Source organism: Arachis duranensis, chromosome 9 (genome assembly GCF_000817695.3).
Source record: "Arachis duranensis cultivar V14167 chromosome 9, aradu.V14167.gnm2.J7QH, whole genome shotgun sequence".
NCBI classification, from domain to species: domain Eukaryota; kingdom Viridiplantae; phylum Streptophyta; class Magnoliopsida; order Fabales; family Fabaceae; genus Arachis; species Arachis duranensis.
The window spans coordinates 60,880,992-60,893,805 of NC_029780.3; positions in this window are offsets into that span (position 1 = coordinate 60,880,992).

Below are 12,814 nucleotides of genomic sequence, written 5' to 3' on the forward strand. Positions count from 1 at the left end.
TTGTTTTCTAGGAAACCAACTTCGTTAGGTCGATCTCTTTCTAAGTTAAAGTAATCCTCTTTAATAGGGTTGGCCAGACCTCTTTCCAGGGTTTACTTATAACTTAGGTTGACTTGGTCCGACTTCTGAACGTCGGCCAGTCTTTAAGTTATTATTTTAGCTATCCATAAGACCTCGTCAGGTTCTTTTTTGGATTGCTTTCAATAACTTCTTACATTATTTTGTGTTCATCTTTGCCGATTTGTAGAAAGTGGTTGGCATCTTTAGATCGTCTTTTGGGTGAATCGTATTTTCACCTTTATCGGACGGTTATCTTTATCGTGATCGTGCAGTGAAATTGTTTTTCACTTTCTGCCGATCTGTTGCTTTATAATCGGACGATGAATACTTCAGATTAATGCGTCTTGGATTCTTTGTGAATATATACATGTGGGAATTTTTTCATCCTTTTCAGGATATATACATGTGGGAATTTTTTCATCCTTTTAAGTCGGATATTGTCTAGGTCTCAACCTAGTGCCTCATTAAAAAACCTTTTCAGGAAAAAGAGTGCATCCAATAATTAGATCCTTTACCTTTTCTAACTCTAGTACCTTCTTAGGTTGCAGACGTGCTATGATCTGGGAAGCTCTTGTCCATCGAGTTCGGACAGTCTGTAGTAGCCCTTGCCAAGTACTTCTATAACTCGGTAGTGTCCTTTCCAGTTTGCTGCCAGCTTTCCTTCTCCTGGTCAAGTTGTTCCAATATCATTTCGGATTAGGATAAGATCATTCTCTGCAAAACTTCTCGATACTACCCTTTGATTATATCTGGAAGCCATTCGGCACTTTAGAGCTTCCTCACTGATCCGAGCTCTTTCTTGGATTTCAGGTAGTAGGTCGAGCTCTTCCCTCTGAAGTTGGGAGTTTGCTCCCTCATTGTAATGAACTACTCTAGGCGATCTTTCCTCAATCTCTACTGGAATCATTGCCTCTATTCCGTATGCTAACCAGAAGGGGGATTCCTTTGTGGTGGAATCTGGCGTCGTTCGATATGCCCATAGGACCTGTGGAAGCTCTTCTGCCCAGGCTCCCTTTGCATCTTGTAATCTCCGTTTTAACCCGGCCAATATGACTTTGTTGGCAGCTTCGGCCTGTCCATTGGCCTGTGGATGTTCGACAGAGGTGTACTGGTGCTTTATATTCAAGTCGGCTACTAGTTTTCTGAAGCCTGCATCTGTGAATTGAGTGCCATTGTCTGTGGTTATTGAATATGGAACTCCGAACCTTGTGACAATGTTTCTATATAGGAATTTCCAGCTTCTTTGGGCGTTGGCGTTGGCTAGGGGTTCTGCCTCGATCAACTTTGTAAAGTAATCTACCCCTACTATGAGAAATTTAACTTGTCCTGATCTCTGGGGAAAGGGGCCGAGAAGATTGAGTCCCCATTTTGCAAACGGCCAAGGCGAAGTCACGCTGATGAGCTCTTCTGGCGGGGTGATGTGAAAGTTAGCATGTTTCTGACATGGTGGACATGTCTTATAAATTCTGTGGCTTCTTTCTGTAATGTTGGCCAATAGAACCCTACCTGGAGTACTTTTTCGGTGAGGGCCTGTGCTCCGAGATGATTGCCACAAAGGCCGCCGTGTACTTCTTCTAACACTTCCTTTGTGTGGGAGGTCGGCACGCATTTTAATAATGGTACTGAGATTCCTCTTTTGTAAAGGATGTTGTTTATGATAGTGTAGTACTGTGCCTCCCTTTTTAGCCTCTTTGCCTCCTTTTCTTCTGCGGGGAGTGTTCCTGTTTTGAGGTAGTTAATTATAGGGGTCATCCATCCTTGGTCCTGGTTTACTATGGCTAGGACTTTTTCCTCTTCCAAGATTGATTGGTTCTGTAACATTTCCTGGATGAGGCTTCTATTGTTGCCCCCTGGTTTGCTGCTGGCTAGTTTCGAGAGTGCATCAGCTCGGGCATTTTGTTCGTGGGGTGTGTGGCAGATCTTATATTCCCCGATTTGTCTGAGCTGTTCCTTGGTCTTATCCAAATACTTTTTCATGGTGGGATCTTTGGCTTGGTAGCTCCCTGTTATTTGCTATGTGACCACTTGTGAATCACTGTAAATGTTGAGTTTTTGAGCTCCCACCTCTTTAGCCAGCTTTAAACCAGCTAACAATGCTTCATATTCCGCCTGGTTATTTGAGGCCGGGAACCCGAACTTGAGGGAGAGCTCAACTTGGGTTCCTTGGTTGCTTTCTATTATTACGCCTGCGCCACTTCCAGTTTTATTTGAAGAACCGTCCACATAGAGATTCCATTCTGTGAGGGTTTCCAGGGCATCTGTGAATTCTGCGATAAAGTCGGCCAGATACTGTAATTTGATGGCCGTCCGAGCTTCATATTAGAGGTCAAACTTTGACAGCTCGACTGCCCATTGTAGAATTCTGCCTGCTAAATCTGTTTTTTGTAATATTCCTTTTAAGGGCTAGTTAGTTCGAACCTTAATGGTGTGAGCCTGGAAGTAAGGGCGGAGTCGTCGAGATGTTAAAATGAGAGTATAGGTGAATTTTTATATTTTCTGGTAGTTCAGCTCGGATCCCTGTAGTGCTTTGCTAATGAAGTAGACGGGTTGTTGTCCATTCTCGTCTTCTCTAACTAGTGCTAAGGCTATTGCCCGGCTTCCTACTACGAGATATAATATCAGTGGTTCTCCTTCTCGTGGTCGAGATAGGATACGTGGCCGTCCTAAGAACTTCTTAAAGTCTTGGAAGGCATGCTCACATTCTGTTGTCCATTCGAACTGTTTTCCCTTTCTTAAAGTAGCATAGAAGGGGAGAGATATTATCGCAGCTCCTGCTAAGAATCGAGATAGGGCGGCCAATCTCCCATTGAGTTGCTGTACTTCTTTGACACAGGTTGGGCTCTTCATGTTGAGTATGGCATGACATTTGTCTGGATTTGCTTCAATTCCTCTTTGTGTGAGCATGAAACCTAAGAATTTGCCCGCTTCTACTGCAAAAGTGCATTTCGCGGGATTGAGTCGCATGTCATGCTTTCTTATGGTTTCAAACACTTGGGCCAGGTCGGACAATAATGTCTCTTCGCTTTGTGTTTTTATTAGCATGTCTTCCACGTAGACTTCCATGACCTTTCCGATGTGATCCGAGAAGACTTTATTCATTAGCCTTTGATAAGTAGCTCCTGCGTTCTTGAGACCGAAAGGCATCACAATGTAGCAGTAGTTTGCTTTCGGTGTTAAGAACGAGGTCTTTTCTTGATTTGGTGGATACATGGGGATTTGGTTGTACCCCGAGTATGCGTCCATAAACGAGAGATATCTATATCCGGAGGAAGCATCTACCAGAGCGTCAATACTTGGGAGTGGGTATGGATCTTTTGGACAAGTTTTGTTGAGATCGGTGTAATCGGTGCACATTCACCACTTCCCATTTGATTTTTTCACCAAGACGACATTGGCTAGCCATAGTGGGTATTTGACTTCTCTTATGAATCCTGCTTCCAGTAGTGCTTGTACTTGTTCTTCCACAGCCTGGGATCGCTCTGGCCCAAGTTTTCTTCGTCTCTGCTATACCGGCCAAGATCCTGGGTAGACCGCCAACTTATGACTCATTAGCTTAGGGTCTATTCCTGGCATGTCTGCAGCTTTCCACGCGAAAAGATCAACATTATCTCGTAAGAATTGTATTAGTAATTCTTTTGAATATTCTCTTAGGATTGTGCCGATATTAGTTGTTTTTTTCGAAGTATCCCCGATCTGAATCTTCTCTATCTCACCTTCTAGTTGTGGACGAAGCTCTTCTCGTCGTTGGACTCCGCCCAGCTCGATTGTGTGGAACTCTTCTCCTCCGCCTCTGAGGTTTAGGCTTTCGTTATCGTGGCTATTCCTTTCGTAGTGGGGAATTTCATACATAGATATGGAGTCGAGACTATTGCGCCAAGTTGGTTGAGTGTTGTCTGACCTATGAGAGCATTGTAAGCTGAACTTACATCGACCACGATGTAATCTATTTTGAGGGTCCTGGATTGGTTCCCTTTTCCGAAGGTTGTATATAGTGGTATGTATCCCAGTGGTTGAACCGGGGTATCTCCTAGTCTGAACAGACTGTTTGGATATGCTTTAAGTTCTTTTTCTTCTAAGCCGAGTTTATCAAAGGCTATTTTGAATAAGATGTCGGCGGAACTCCCTTGGTCTATTAAGGTGCGGTGTAGATTGGCGTTTACCAATATGATGGTGATGACCATGGGATCGTCGTGTCCTGAGATGATGCCGGAGGCGTTCTCTTTAGTGAATGTTATTGTCGGGATATTGAGTTCTTCCTCTTTTTCCTCGACATGATATACTTCTTTGAGATATCTTTTGCGAGAAGATTTGGAGATCCCACCTCCTGCGAATCCGCCATGTATCATGTGGACATGTCTCTCTGGTGTCCGAGGTGATCGTTCGGTTCGTTCGGTATCTTCATCCCTTCGTCTCTTTCTTTGATCATCATCTCGGGTGGCCAGAAATTGATCTAATTTTCCTTCTCTCACCAATTTTTCCATGATATTTTTTAAGTCGAAGCATTCGTTTGTGGAGTATCCTCAGACTCGATGGAATTCACAATATTCCTTCCAGTTTCCTCCTCCCCTTTTGCCTTTGAGTGGCCGTGCTGGGGGGATTTTTTCTGTATGGCAGACTTCTTTGTATATCTCGACCAGGGATGCCCTGAGAAGAGTGTAATTATGGTATTTTTTTATTTTCTCCCCTTGTTGATCTTCTTTTCTCTTGGATTCCTTGTCTTTGTCTCGGTAGGAGGCCCCCGATTTTGAGGTCTCTCCTAACTGAGCATTTTCTTCCATGTTGATATATTTTTCTGTTCGTTCCTGTACTTCGTCTAAGGAGGTCGGGTACCTTTTTGATATAGACTGGCTAAAAGGTCCCTCTCGTAGGCCGTTGATGAGTCCTATGATAGCGGCCTCTGTTGGTAAACTTTGTATGTCCATGCACGTTTTGTTGAATCTCTCCATGTAGTTGCGGAGGCTCTCCCGATCTCCTTGTTTGATCCCTAGTAAGCTGGGGCGTGCTTGGCCTTATCTTTCTGAATGGAGAATCTGGCTAGGAATTTTTTAGCTAGGTCATCAAAGCTTGAGATGGACTTTGGGGGTAGGTTGTCGAACCATCGGATTGTTGTCTTTGTGAGAGTTGTTGGAAAGGCTTTACAGCGAACAGCATCTGGGGCGTCGGTAAGGTACATTCTGCTTCTGAAGTTGTTGAGGTGGTGGTTGGGGTCCCTGGTGCCATCATACAGGGTCATATCCGAGAGTTTGAAGTCTTTTAGAATTTTGGTTTTCATGATTTCCCTGGTGAACGGGTCTTGCTCTTTGCGTGAATTTTCTTCGAGATTGGCTCGAGGGGCTTTTAGTTTAAGATCGGCTTCCAATTGCTGTAGTTTTTCTTTTAATTCTCGACGTCGCCGCACCTCTCTTTGTAGATCTTTTCCAATTTCTCGTTGTTGTTGGGTTTCTTTTTCAAGTTGTTTTAGGCGATCTAGGAGCGCTTCTATTGCCCCCAAATTTGGTGAGTCTTTCTCCTTGTTGGTTTCCGGGGTATCTTGCAGCATGACATCCACGTTCTTGTGTGGTGTTCTATCTTCCAGACCTAAATCATGGTCGTTGTCATGGTCGTCCGCCATGGTGATGGGATGACTTCCAAGTCCCCGGCAACGGCGCCAATGTTCCGAGGGTTACCTGAAACTGGAGGTCGATCTCAGACGAGATCTTCCGTACTAGTCGTAGCTGGTGTGTCCGGCAGGTGGATGACAGCCGGAGCTGGTACGTCCGACTTGTTGGACTGATGGTGCTTTTGATCCTCTGTCACCGAAGGGTGGGGGTACCTGCAAGGGACTCCGATGCTTAAGTTAGCAAGGGTATTAAGCAGGTTTTATATAGAATCAGAGTATGAGTTATACCTGGGTGCTCCAGCGTATTTATAATGATGAGATGTGACCTTTTGGATAAGATAAGTTAGTTATCTTATCTTATCTTTATCTTCGAGTTGAGGTCAGCGTATCTTCAATGGAACCGCCTTTATGTCTATAGGCTTGGGTTGCCCTAGGATTTGGGTCGTGCTCCTCTATTTAGGCCCTTTACTGGGCTCTCCTGTCGATTTGGCCGAGCTCTTTGAGAAGAGGTCGGCTAGTCGGACCTAAGGAGGTCGGTCGCTTTTATCGCCAATCATCTCGGGTTGGGTAACTCGACCCAGGGTATGAACAGGAGGTTTCATAGAATTTGTAGTAATAAGGATGAAGAGAAGACATATGAGTTAGTGTCTCCTAACCCTGAGGAGAGGGTTACTTTTCCTTCTTTGACTCAGGGGGAACGGCCCTTTTTCTATGCTTATGACTACTTTTTTAGTTAGTTGAATATCACCATCCCTTTCACGGCTTTCGAGACCGTGATGTTGTGGTCTTGCAATGTAGCCCCTTCTCAACTCTATCCGAACTCATGAGGTTTCATAAAGATCTTCCAACTGCTGTGTCAAGAATTGGGTGTCCGTCCTACCGTAAATCTCTTTCTGCATCTCTTTATGATGACAAAGCCTGTGGTAGCTCAGAAGAAAGCTTCTTGGATTTCTTTCTGAGCTACTCAAGGGATGAAAGTTTCTTCTGTGTATGATGAGTCCTTTAGGGACTTTAAGAATTACTGTTTTAAGATTCGAGCTGTTGAAGGTGTTTACCCTTTTTTCTTGGATGAGAACAATGAGCCTGTCTTCCCTTTATGTTGGCAAGAAAATGTAGTAGTGACTAAGTACTCTTGGGAGAGCCTGGATGAGGTTGAACAGGCTTTTGTGAGTGTGTTAGAGGATAATTGGGGGGAGCCTCCTCACTTAGATACAAAGAAGTTTCTAGGAGATCCTTCCCTCCTTCGTGCTGAATTAGGTAGTGGCCGACCTCTTTTCTATAGTTTTACTTTGTAGTTGAAGTTTCGATTTTTTTTGTTTGTGACTTGTTTTCTTGGTTTCTGTTTTGCAGAGATGATGAAATCTACGGACTCCATGAAACACTTTCGTAGGGAAAAGAAAGCAACAGCTACTCAAAACATCTCGGCGAAGGCTTCTGGAGAAGGATCTTCTCAAGTTCCTCTAAAGAAGCCGACCTCAGATACTTCTGGTCCGAGGAAGGTTATTCCGACTTCTCAAGTTCGGATGGTTCCTTCTGACCCAGTTTAGCCAACTTCTAGTGCTACCTCTTCTCTTACTGCTGGTCATCCTCCAAAAAAGCAAAAGACTGTTAGTCCTTACGACTTAGATGCCCAGGATTTTGACGCCGTGGGGTTTGTTGACAATCAAATTGCTCCCTATGGCCGACTTCCAATGGATGATGTGTCCATCCTTCGTCACTTGGATTTCATCACCAGTAGCACTGTTCGGATGGCCCATATAGGTGCGGCTTTGTTCCGTACGGTCCAGGATTCTTCGGTCCATATGACTAAAGCCTTTATGAATGATGCCAAGTCCGAATTCAATAGGATCAAAGGTTTGAAGGATGAGCTTGATGTTAAAGTGGTAAAGTTAGAACTGGTTGTGGAAAGGGAGAAGTCTCGGGCTACTGCTACTGAGGCTGCTGCGAATTTGGCTGAGGAGGCGTCAAAAACGTATAAAGAGAGTTATACTCGCACTTATGGTGAGCTGTTGGAGGCCAGGGAGAGGATCCAGCCTGCTCATGCCAACTATGCCAAGCTGCAGAGTCATCTTGTGGGCTGTGTGACTGATGCATATGAGAATTTGAAGGCTCAAGTCCGAGTTCTTGCCCCTGAGCTTGACCTGGCTCTCTTTAGTTTGGATAATGTAGTGGAGGACGGCAAGATTGTGCCTCCCCTAGAAGATGAACATGAAGATCCTCCCCCTGTATCACCGACCAAAGCTACTGCCGTCTCGACTTCTTCCACTCCTTCAGCTGAGGTCGGTCGCCCCGAGTCTGATCCTGATGTCCAAATTCTAAACCGGGAGGATGGGACTATGGATGCGACCCCTTTGAAGACCATTCCTCCTCCTTCTGCCCAGGATGCTGCTACCGGGGAGACTTTGAACCACTTATGATCTCTGTATATTGGTATAGTCCGGTTTGTGGACTTTTCAACTTTAGTATTTTGTACTTTTTATTTGGTTGGTTCTTGACACTTTAGTTGCTTCTATGCAACTTCATTTTGGAAAAACAAAGCACTTTTTAAACTCTGAGGCTGCCCTTTAGGTGGCCTTTTGAGTTTTAAATGTTTTATTTTGATGGACATGTTTTTTCTAATTTGTTTGATCGTGCTATTACAACCTTTGCGAATCTTTATAGAGAGTTAGTACCTTTCTATCCGACCTCTTTTGGATCATCCCCATTTTGAGTTTTTATCAACCCTTTGCTTTTGGTGAGTTATCCTTGCGGTTTGGTGTTAGTAGCTTCTGACAACTTTCTAGTGTTCTTTGCATAGAACTTTTTTTAGTTTCGAATCAATTTTGCTAGCTTTATCTTGGAATCGTGGCTTTTTTGGGTAGACTTGTGTCCCTTTTAGCACACGTTTTTGAGCCTTGAAGTTGTTATTCAACCTTTCTGGCTTTTCATTTGTTTTTGCTAAGGTCGTTTTTCATCCCTTTAGGTTGTGCCTTCTTGGGTGCCGACATGTTTGTCTATCACTGTCCGAGCTTTTTAGTCCTATTCCAACAACATTTTAGGTAGTGTTCCCAGGAGGAACCTTTTCTGTCTGTTTCTGACTTTTTAGCTCCGTTTTTGCTTTGTGCGTTTGCTTTTTAAGTAATGTCTTTTTTTTCAAGACATTGTACCTTTCAGCAAAGCAGTCCTGGCCTTTCTGTGGCCTTTGCGAGATGTCTTGGTCCCTTTTTAGCGATCTTTTCATTGGTCCGACTTCTCTGTCGGGCCTTCTTAAGTTATTTTTAGTGATCCATTTTTAGTCCGACCTCGTCAGGTCGCTTTTTATGGATTCCTTTTTATAACTTCTTGCATTAATCTTGTTTCTATCGCTTTTCACCTTGCCGACTTCTTTGTAATCGGACGATGAATTTGGTTTTCACCTTGCCGACCTCTTTGTAATCAGATGATAAATTTGGTTTTCACCTTGCCGAGTTCTTCGTAATCGGACGATGACTTTTTTGCGTTTTATGAGCTTAGATTAATGCATCTTAGTAGGAAACTTTTTAGGGAATCTGAAAAACATTATTCAAATAGAAAATTGGAATATAAACAGGAGTATATACATATGAGTGCTTACCCTTCTAAGTCGGGCAATTTTGTAGATCTTGGCCTGGCGCCTCATTAAAAAATCTTTTTAGGAAAAAGAGTGCACCTTGACCTAAGATCTTTATTACTTTCTAACTATAGTACCTTCTTAGGTTACAGGCATGCCATGACCTTGGTAGCTCTCTGATGCGAGAACTTTTGCGTGGTCTAGAAATTTGCAGATAAATCCTCGTTGCAAGTATAGTTTCTAAACCTTCAAAAGTCCTTTCATACAAACGTTTTGGTTGTCACAAGTAACAAACCCCTTTGAAATTGATAACCGATTATTCAAACCTCGGGTCGTCTTCTCAAGGAATTGCAGGGAGATATGTTCTTATAATTGGTTATGAAAAAGGTAAAATTGGGGTTATGGAAGTAAGGTGGGAATATATTATATGACAAGTAAAATAAAACAATAACTGTAAAATAATCTTTTGGCAAGGTATGAAGACTGGAGGTCCTATCCCAGTTATCCTTATCAATTATGAAGAGAATTGGGTTCTTCTCCCACTTTGTTAACCTCTAACTATGAAGGTAAGTTAAGTGGATGAATTAATTCGAATCCTCAAATCCTAGTCTTTCCTTAGGAAAGACTAGAGTTATTGGAATATGAATTAATGAAATGAAGAAATCCAATTTTCAATCAATACTGAGTTTGATAACTCTAGAGTCACCAATTATTTAACCAAAGCCAAAAGCAAAGAAAATTGAAACTACTAGAATAAAAATGCCTTCAGATGGGAAGCAATAATCATGTAAATAAAAGAAAGCAATAATAACTGAAATACCTCAACTAATATTAATTCAAAAGAGTAATCTGTAACATGGAAGAGTTCATAAATTAAATTGGGATAAATAAAAATAAAGAACCTGGGATTGAGAGTCACTCCTAAAACTAAGAGAAATCCTAAATCCTAATCCTAAGAGAGAGAGAGGACCTCTCTCTCTAAAAACTACATCTAAAACATGAAAAGTGAATTATGAGAGCCTCCTTATGAATGGATGCATTCCCCCACTTCATAGCCTCTAATCTGTGTTCTCTGGGTTGAAAATTGGGTCAAAAACAGCCCAGAAGTCACTTCCAGCAATTTCTGGTCCGTACAGGTCACGAAAAAGTGACGCGGCCGCATGGCTCACACGGCCGCGCGGGTTGCGTTCCTGCCAGGTCACGCGTCCGCGTGACCCACGCGTTCGCGTCACCTGGCGTCGGGGAAGCTATGGCAAATTATAAATCGAAGCCCCGGACGTTAGCTTTCCAAATTATAAAGTTATAGCTGTTTGAGTGCAAACAGGTCAGGCTGGACAGCTTAGCAATTTCTCCAACTTCTTGTATTCCTTCTACTTTTGCATGCTTCCTTTCCATCCTCTGAGCCATTCCTGCCCGATAATATCTGAAATCACTTAACACACATATCAAGGCATCTAATGGTAATAAGAGAGGATTAATAATAAGCAAATATAAGATCAAAGAAGCATGTTTTCAATCATAGCACAAAATCAGGAAGGAAAATGTAAAACATGCAAATAGTATGAATAAGTGGGTAAAGAGTTGATAAAAACCACTCAATTGAACAAAAATTTAATGCACCAATACACAAATCAAGAGGTCTTTTAAGGGTTGTAATGGGGTTAGGGTCAAGGTAGGATTGTATTTGGCCAAGTGGACTAAAATCTGAATCCTTAATTAACTTAAACTTTCCACCTAACTTTAGACAATCCATGTAATCAAAACACCACATCTAACTATCCATTAACCATGTTTTTCATGCATTCTATTTTTAAGTACAGTACATATGCATTGCTTTCAACTTTTGAATTCTCACTTTGGGGCATTTTGTCCCTTTTTTATTATTTGCTCTTTTTTTTTAGTTTCAATGCATGTGATTAATTTATTGAATGCATGAACATGTCCTAAATATTTTTTTCACATTTTCATAAAATTCTAACATACTCAATTCTCAAACCAGATGTTTCCAAACCCACTCTTCCCCACACTTAATTCATAAGCATTCTCACTAGTTTAAGCTAACCAAGGATTCAAATTAAGGACATTATTGTTTTTCGCTTAGAGTTAATGATGTGCTAAAATAAAGAATAAATGGGTAAAATAGGCTCAAAATTGGTTTGCAAGGGATAATGAAGGGTTAAGGCCATATGGGTATGTAAGCTAAGTGAAACAAAAGCCTCAATCATATAAGTGCATGCATACATCAAATTATGGAAATATAGAATTAAGCAAGACAAAGATCACATTTTTAGAGAGAAAAACACACACCAAAAATAAAATATTGGTTGATAAAATGAAACCAATCAAATAGGCTCAAAATCTCACTAGTTTTGTGTGTTCAAGCTTTAAACTATGTTCCAAAATAATATTTCTTGAAACAAGTTTTTCAAAAAATTTTATTCAAATTAGTGAAATTCTCTAAAAATTTTCTTGAAAAAGAAAATATTACTTCAACCAAGTGGTAAAATATGCAAAAAAATAAAACAAATATGCAATCAATCATGCAAATGCAATAATGAACTACAAAAGAAAATTTAAACATTGGTGCTAAAATATGAAGTGACTAACCCATGGAAGTCGGTATCGACCTCCCCACACTTAAAGATTGCACCATCCTCGGTGCATGCTGAGATGTGCAGGTGGACGGGCTGTTCCAACTGATGCTTTTCTTCAAGGATTGTGCTGATGGACTTGTTTGTCTCTCCCATGTGATCGTCTTCCGGTTCTCTTCTTGGTGGCCATCCTGAAAGAAAAAGGGAAGAAAAGTAACCCAAAAATAAAGATAGAAATTAAAAGATGGAGTATGGTTGGGTTAATGCCAGATGAAAAGGGTCTCATTCACATGGTAGCTACAACATGTAAGAAAACAATAGAAGCCATGGCATACCAGTGGTGCAGAATATGCAACAATGGGGAAGAGAGTGGGGAAGGAAAGATAATATAAATTAAAAATCAATACAAAAGTAATACATGTATAAAAGATTGGCATTGATTTAAATAATATTACCTAACCAGAATAAAACAAGTCATAAGCACCAAGATAATACCAGAAAAGAAATAACAGTTGAATAAGAACATTTGAACACCAATGGTAAAAGAATAAATTTAGAAAAAATAAAAATATGCAATGAATGAAAGTATGCAAATAAAATAAAATAAAATGAGAGGGAAAAAGGATGAGAAGAAGAAAAAGAAAGTGAGAAAGGAGAGAGAAGGAAGAAATTAGGATTAGAAAAGAGAAGATAAGAAAATTGGCACTAATCTGGATAGGTTGTGCGACGCTGGTGACGCGGTCGCGTGGCTGACGCGGTCGCGTGATGCGCAAATAACGTTAGGCGACGTGGACACGTGGGGCATGCGATCACGTGACTTGATTTGTGCTGGTGGCGCGAGTGCAGCCTCACGGTCGCACAACTCTCTGTTCAAAACTTAGTATTGCCAAAATCCTGGGTGACGCAGCCGCGTGGGGCATGCGATTGCGTGAGTGGCCTTATTTCCAATATGACGCGGACACGTGGGTGACGCGTTCGCGTGGCAGGGCTTGTGCT